General features: G+C 49.3%; 1 pseudogene; it reads right to left on the bottom strand.

Moving 5' to 3' along the window:
- Window positions 1-1,858, bottom strand: LOC122208237 (annotated as a pseudogene).
- Between the last annotated feature and the right edge of the window lie 5,576 nt (window positions 1,859-7,434).

The raw sequence follows: 7,434 nt of genomic DNA, 5'->3' as shown, positions 1-7,434 counted from the left end.
AGGAAAAGGAAGAGGGGTTATACCGTTTCTGGGTAAAACTGGTTTTAATTTAATGCCAGGAAGAAGATGAGGGCTGCCTTACCATCACCTCAGTCCTTTCTAGAAGCTTCCTTTGATAAGTCTTGATTTCCTGGTGCTTCTTCCATAGTCACAAATCCAATGCACTTTATGTTGGAAGACAAGTTTACTACCTGCTGATCCCAGGTATTCTGCAGCATGTTGTGATTCCACAGGTACTCAGGACCTTGGAGGGTTTGTGGTAAAGCAGATACTCGTTCCGGTGGCTCTCACCATGCCTCGCGGCCTTGACGTGGTTGGCTTGGTTGGCTATTTGTGCCTCGTGGCGGGCCTTGCTGAGCCTGTAAACCTCTGGCACTGACCCCCCAAAAAGGCCCCTGTGTAATGAAAGTCCCCCTCATCTTCAGGAACATGGGCTTGTGACTGAGGCCAACGTTCATAGGGGAAGTGGGTCCGACTGAGCCCACGGTAGCCAGGATGCAGGGTGCGGAACAAGGAGGAGAAGATCTCCACATGGTCGCTGAACTTCATGTCCGCATCCACACACACAAGGTAATCCGCTTCCTGGTGGAAGCGCTGCTGGGGAAAATTATCTCCGTGCGGTGAGTGGAGATGTCCTCCCAGCAGGCATGGCTCTGGACCTTGAGGATGATTGTCTGCCTTCCTTTTTGGATGTTAATGTGAGGAACGTGGTCTGGCCGGTCAGTGAAGACGTAGTAGTTCACCCTGTGTCCCGCCATGAAGTACATCTCTGCAGTTCCAGCAATATCTTCAGGTGGGTTTGGGGTCTTTTAGCAGGAAACGTGATGAATCCAATGGTGGCATTCTGGAGCCGGAACTGCTCATTCAGGATGTCAGTTTTGAAAGTCCCCTCCCAGAGGATGGGAGCCAGCCGAGGGGTCATGACAAGGACATTTTCCCAGAGGGTGTCAGAACATCTGGCTGGAGATACGTCATCTTTGATGATTTTATACTTTCCAGGCCATGGATTTTGCTAATAACCTTTCTTGTCCCAGCTGAGCTGCTTCCTAGCATCTGGTTTCTTGGATTCAGGTAGTAGCAGCCAAAGAAGGCCAAGGCAAGAGCTATTAAAAGAAGGAAGCTCACTCAATGAGGCGAGTAACATTTTACGTCCTCTGAGAATATCCTCAGCAGCTGAGCCATGACCCCACTTTCAATATTGCACCCTAAGTCTCCTGGATGCTGCTAAGGACCTGCACCTCCTCAAGGCTCCACTCACAGCAGCCTCCCCTGGGCAAAGTGAGGTGGAGCGCATTGACTATGAGGTGCTCATGCCCTCTGCTTCTCCTGAGGTCCCACCTCCATGCAAAGGGCCCCTGGAAGCTGGGAGTTCAGGGTCACCGAGCGAAGTAAGATTCCTAGACTGGCAGAACATTGATAAATTCAGTTCTGATTTGAGGTTGTATCAGATAACCAGGTAGCAGGACTCAGTCAATGGGCCACTAGAACCTCCGGGCCAGCATGTAGGAGGGCAGTCCAGACTCCTGAAACTGGCTCATGGAGGCCACTGAGCAGGTAAAAGGCAGAGATTGTGATGAAAGCAGGGCAGGGCAGTAGCCACCAGAGAGCCTGAACAGGAGGGTAGAGGGCTTGTGCTCCAGCCTTCCCTTGACACTTACTGGCTGTGAGGTCTTTACATAAGCACAAAATTTCCTGAAAGTCAATAAAATTGAGAACAGAATGTCTTCAAGTTCACATCCAGGCAGGCTCATGTGGGCCATCATTCAAGAGGCCTGATTTGGTAACCATGCTGCAAGAGAGAGGATCTACAGATCAAGGATTGTTTTCCTTTATTCCTCTAAATAATCACTTAAAATTCCACTGAGCCCTTACTCTGCAGATTCCAGGCCTTATACTGTGGTCAGGATTAGGCTGCTAAACCTTATGGGCATTATGTTGCTGACTCCTCAAATCAAGGCCAGGGGCTGGATGGTACACTACCCTCAAGGTCTAAGTGGAGAGACACGCTCAGAGAGATGGGTGAACAGCCCATGACCGCATGGCCAGCTGGCAAGTGTCAACTAAGCAGCCAGACTCCAGGACTGGGTTCTTGGCCACCCTGTACTCTGATTCTCTGCCTTGCCTGTGTAGACTTTGAAGTTTCCTTTTTCCGGGCTCTTTCCCCCATCACGTTCCTTTGGTTTTCCCCCTTATGCTTGTCATGTCCGTTGACCCTAGGCAGGGCCCACAAGGTGGAGAAGGGAACTTGATCCAGGGCGATTTTAGACTCAGGGCTTATTGTACTCTGCCCACACCTGTATCCCCCTCTGTGGTCCTAGGAGTTCCAAGCTTATGTCTCTTGGAAAATAAAACGTCTGGCACAGACTTCTGCAGCGCACTGTGGGACTAACAGTTGGTATAAAAGAGTCCCATGGCGGGTAGGGAGCACTTGCCATCTGCACCCTGAAGCTGGCTGGCGTTCTTGTGTTGCTCTGCGACACCTTGTTTCTGCCTCCCACAGAAGTAGGTGGCTGAAGACATGGTTTTTCCAGGCTTTCTGAAATCTTCTTAGGGTAGTTCTGAGCATGTTAGGAGGAAGGAATGAGTGACTTTTGGTGAGTGTCTTAAGGGTCTGACACTTCGCCCTTGTGGTCCAGATAGTGACATTTGCCTAGCTGTGCATAAGAACGTTTGTGTAATCTTTTTTAAAAAGATTTTATTTTTAAGTAATCTCTGTACCCAACGTGGGGCCTGAACTCACAACCCCGAGATCAAGAGTTAGATGCTCTACTGACTAAGCCAGCCAGGCGCCCCAAGAATGTTTGTGTAATCCTGATTGTCACCCCTAGTCAATGATGCTAATGTAGTGGAAAAATATCAAGACAACCCTGTGATGTTGCAAATGCCAGAAAACTGAAACACTGCTTTGAGGAAAAAATGGCACCAGAGGATAAGGAGCATGTGCTTGACATGCTTGTGGGTCTAGCCGTATGTGTCTGTGGCTCTGGTGCCTATCTGGGGACTCTGCTCATCCCAGGGCAGGCTCAACCCATTGCCCTGCTCACCATGGCATTTCCCTGGGAACCTTGGAGATTCAAGAACCTCACAGAATAAAGAGGTAGAAGGGATGGGGCAGACACTGGCGATGTAGGAAAAGACCAGAAAGAGACCAGTGTAGCCTCTGACCACTCGGGCAAGCTCTGACTGCTCGGCAATGCCAGGCCACTGGCCCGAGAACCTCCAGGCTCGCCTGTCTCCATGGCACCACCTGGCCAGTGTGTCAGGCCCTGGGCTCTGGCCTTCCTGACTCCAGCCTCAGCAACACAAGTGCCTGGATCCTCTTTAGACTGTCACCACTGCCACTGGCCACTTACACTGTCCAGACTTTATCCTAGCACCCCCAACCCTTTGTCCATGCTTCCCTAATATCCTCATTTTACCTCTTTCTGTAGAATCCAGGGGGTTATTCTGTGGCTTACATGCCAGGACACATTCTCCAAAGGGCCCCCTGCTCCCTAGACCTGTTACACACCAAGACAAGGACTAGAACATATCCTCTCTCAATTGCTGTCATACCCGATGGGGACAGGGCCCTGCTTCAAGCTGCTAGTCCCTGGAAAAACAGCAGGAGGAAGCTGACCTGGAACAATAAATTGCTGCAGGTTCATTGCAGCCCCCATCCTCTCCCAGATGAGTCCCATAGACTCATCTGGAATACTGGCAAGACCTCCTCAGCAACTTCATTCTGTCCTGCCCCAGAATACCCACTCCTATCCCTCCAGATGGGACAAGTTACCCCTTCCTCCTCTTTTTGCTATATTGGAGGGAGCCTTAAGAGAGCTTTTCAGGCATACCTTTGGATACTCTTATGCACGAGATTGAGAGGAATCCACCTTTACTTGCTCAGATCCAAAAGCCACACTCCAAACAAGGTGTCAGGCCCCTTTCCGTAAGTGTCCAATGATTTTGCCATGCAACTTGGTGTCTCTTTCTCCTTGAGGCCTCATCGGGTTGTAGGACCTTTTCTTTTTAGGATGCAGCGTACTCATGTCCTTTGTGTTACTGGAGCCATCCTGGCCGGGAGCCCTAAATAAGCCATTTGCCTGATATAGGTAGTCTCAGCAACCCACCACGTCCAGATGTCTGACTGGAGGATTCCCATAAAGCCTTGCAACTCTGCCGGCAAGTGCTTACCCCCTGGGCTAGAGGTTGGGCTCTTTGGGGGGATACTGCACGGACCACACCTGTGACTTCTGGCTGGGGCTGGATGTGGATGCCCTCAGGATGCGGTTCCTCAACTGAACTTGTTATAGGGTTGGGAAGGTGGGGAAGACGGCAATCACAGCAGCTAGAGTGTCTGAGCACTTCTGTGGACCAGGACCCACAGGTCACATGCATTATCTACCAAAGTTCAGCCTCTCAGCCACCTTGAGAAATGGGAGTAATCCTCACAGTCTTACAAGTGAGGAAATGGAGGCTCAGAGAGAGAAAGTGTGTGAAGAAATGTTGATGGCTCCTGAGGAGCAGAATCTGCTCCTACCGCCCCCTGTTGGAGAGACAGGCTCGGTGAACTCACTTGTGTCTGCATATATTATAGTCCTCTGGGCCTCTGATATACATCTAAAAAGTGGGAAAAAGTACCTCCCATTTCCATGGCTGTGGTGAGTGGAAAGTAAAATCATTGGTACGAAGGGGCTCCTGTGTCCCAAGCAACTGACACGGAGAAAAAGAACAAAGATGCGGTTCTTGGTTGCAGGATAAGTGCTGAGCCTGGCCAGGACCAAGAAACCGCCTCTTACATTTCAGTTTTTTTTCTGTGGTGGACTGAGCTGCCTCCACATACTCTTACTACAAAGTGGGTCTTATATACAGAGCTGGGTTCCTGGGTCCCAGGGCTTCAGAACTCCTCCTGTGGCTCTGCTCCGTAGGCGTGATTCTGGAGCTCTCTCATGTCTAACTGCCCCACTCTCGCCTAGTTCAGTGGTGGCCCACTGAGAGCTGCCTGAGGGAAGAGCCTGCGAGGCCTTCACCACCGGGACCTTCTCAGGATGAGTGTTCCTATGATCCTCGTGGCAAGGAGCCTATGGGATCCTCCCTAAACTGGATACACTGGCAGTCACTCATCTTCTTGTGATGTGTGCTCTGTTGGTGGCAATGGAAGGCCACCTTGCTCAGGATGAGATGTGGCCCTGGGGCTGCCTTCACCCCTCAACACCACTCCACATCATGGGTAGAGGCTGCTTCTAAAATGGGGTACGAGCCTCTGTCTCTGTGGAAGCTAAGGGGAAAGAAGGTGACACAGGGAGGTTGTGGGCAGAGAATCTACACTCCAGCCAAGTGTATGTGAACCAGGAGTTAGGTTCCACTGCTCACCCATTCCGGGGGCTTACTGGAACGGTGCTAGCCATCCAGATGAGTTGGACGGGTGCAAGGTCTCAGATAAGTACTCTCACCTATAGATGAGCGTACAGGTATGATGGGTGCCTTGTCTAAAGACGAGGAGAGATGATGAAGGGTAGTTTGTTCTCACAACACAGACAATATCTTGGCTGTTGCCCAACTTCCACAGAACTGCCTGAGGACTACTAGGCATCAGTAGCACGGGTGCTTTCCATGTGCTGCCTCCCCTCTCACTTCCCTCTTCCAAACTACAGAATCTTTATCTAATCTGGTGTTGGGGAAATTGTCATGACAGGACATCCTTCTAAATCTCTGATACCAAAATTTAGGATTTGGAGGTGAAAGCCACAATTTGTCTTTTCATGTCTGCTGCTGACATGTCATTTCCTCCATTAATCATGAAGCCCCCCCCCCCGCCCCATTTTCACCTGCCCGAGTTCACGTGCAGCGATAGTGGACAGCTTCCCCCGCCCCCCAGCAGACATGGTGCCTCCTCAAATACTTGTATGTCTTCTTACTGCTTGGCAGCTTTCTCCGCCACGTGGGAGCTTGGCGGGCCATTGTCAGGCTCACTCTGAAAGTGCAGGGGTACTTAATATCCATAGAGCAGCCTTTAAAAAAATACACACCTCCTTGATCTCTAGCGGATCAATTCTGAGATACGTCGCATACTGTCTCTGAGAGGGCTGGCCGCAGGTTTGAGACCTAGTTGCTAATAGCGGCGGCTTTTCCCCCTCCCAGTTTCATACCTGTTCACCCTGAAATCACACCCCAAATAAACATCCTGTCCCCAGAACTTTGTCTCAGAATCTGCTTTGGCAAGAACGCAACTAACATAGTGAACCAGGTACAGCTTCTTAAGCAGGAAGGGAAGGCAACCAAATAGAAGGCCAGTGAAGAGTGGGGGTGAAGGGTGGGGGCAGGGCATGGCTGTTGATCTTCCGAGGGAACCTTGGTTGGGTAGAGAGGTTTTCTCTTCTCTTTTATTTATCTAGGGGCCATGCATTGTAGATGCCCAAACTGTCCTGGCAACATGTTCTTATGGCACCCTCCTTGCCTCAGCCCACGGGAATCCTTGGGATTCCAGGCAGAAGGATGCACTAGCCACTTGCTCAGGGCCTACGACCCCAGCAGAGAGAGAATACACGGAAAAAACTCTGGGTGCCTCCCATTACAGAGGCAACAGAATTGAGATATGTCCCTCAGAAGAGAAAAATCCTAGATCCATTACCCCAGTTATACACAGTACTCGTGCCAGGTCTTGTGATGAAGATTGGCATTGGCAAATGCACATTGGCATTGGGTTTGCCGTTATCTTACCGGAAGATTCTCTTTGATGTCTTTTTTCTTTTCAAAGTATAAAAGAAGGATAAACTTATTATTCAACAGAATTCTTTTTGAGGTCACCTGAGGAATGCCCAGAAATCCTTCATCCTTACCCAGAACACTTCCCCAATTACCCTCTGATGCAAAAAAAAGCAAACTTTATGTTTTCACTCTTGGTCTGTGCATCCGTTTTGTTACTGTGTAAACATTCAGGTATGGGAGACACTTGAGGCTTCAGGCATCGTTTTATTCATTGTAGTAAAATATTCAGAACACAAAGTTTGCACTCTATTTTTAAGAGACAATTCATTGACATTAAGTGTATTAACATAAATGTAACCATCACCACCATCCATCTCCAGAACTTTTTTCATCTTCCCAAACTGAAACTCTACCCATTAAACAATAACTCCCCATCCCCTTTATCCCCTGCCCCTGACAAGCACCAGTCCACTTTCCGTCTCTATGAATTCAACTGCTCTCTAGTTACCTCATATAAGTGGAATCATACAGTATTCGTCCTTTTATCACTGGCATTACACTTAGCATAATGTCTTCAAGTTTCATCCATGTTGAAACGTGGCAGAATTTCCTCGCATTTTAAGGCTGAATATATAAGCCACATTTTGCTAATCCTGTCATCCTTCAGCAGGCACTTGGCTCACTTGCACCTTTTGGCTATTGCGAATAATGCTACTATGAACATGGGTGTACAAATAACTTCCAAGT

The sequence above is a fragment of the Panthera leo genome, chromosome E2 (genome assembly GCF_018350215.1).
Source record: "Panthera leo isolate Ple1 chromosome E2, P.leo_Ple1_pat1.1, whole genome shotgun sequence".
Taxonomy (NCBI): Eukaryota; Metazoa; Chordata; class Mammalia; order Carnivora; family Felidae; genus Panthera; species Panthera leo.
This window is presented reverse-complemented; position numbering and strand designations above follow the sequence as displayed.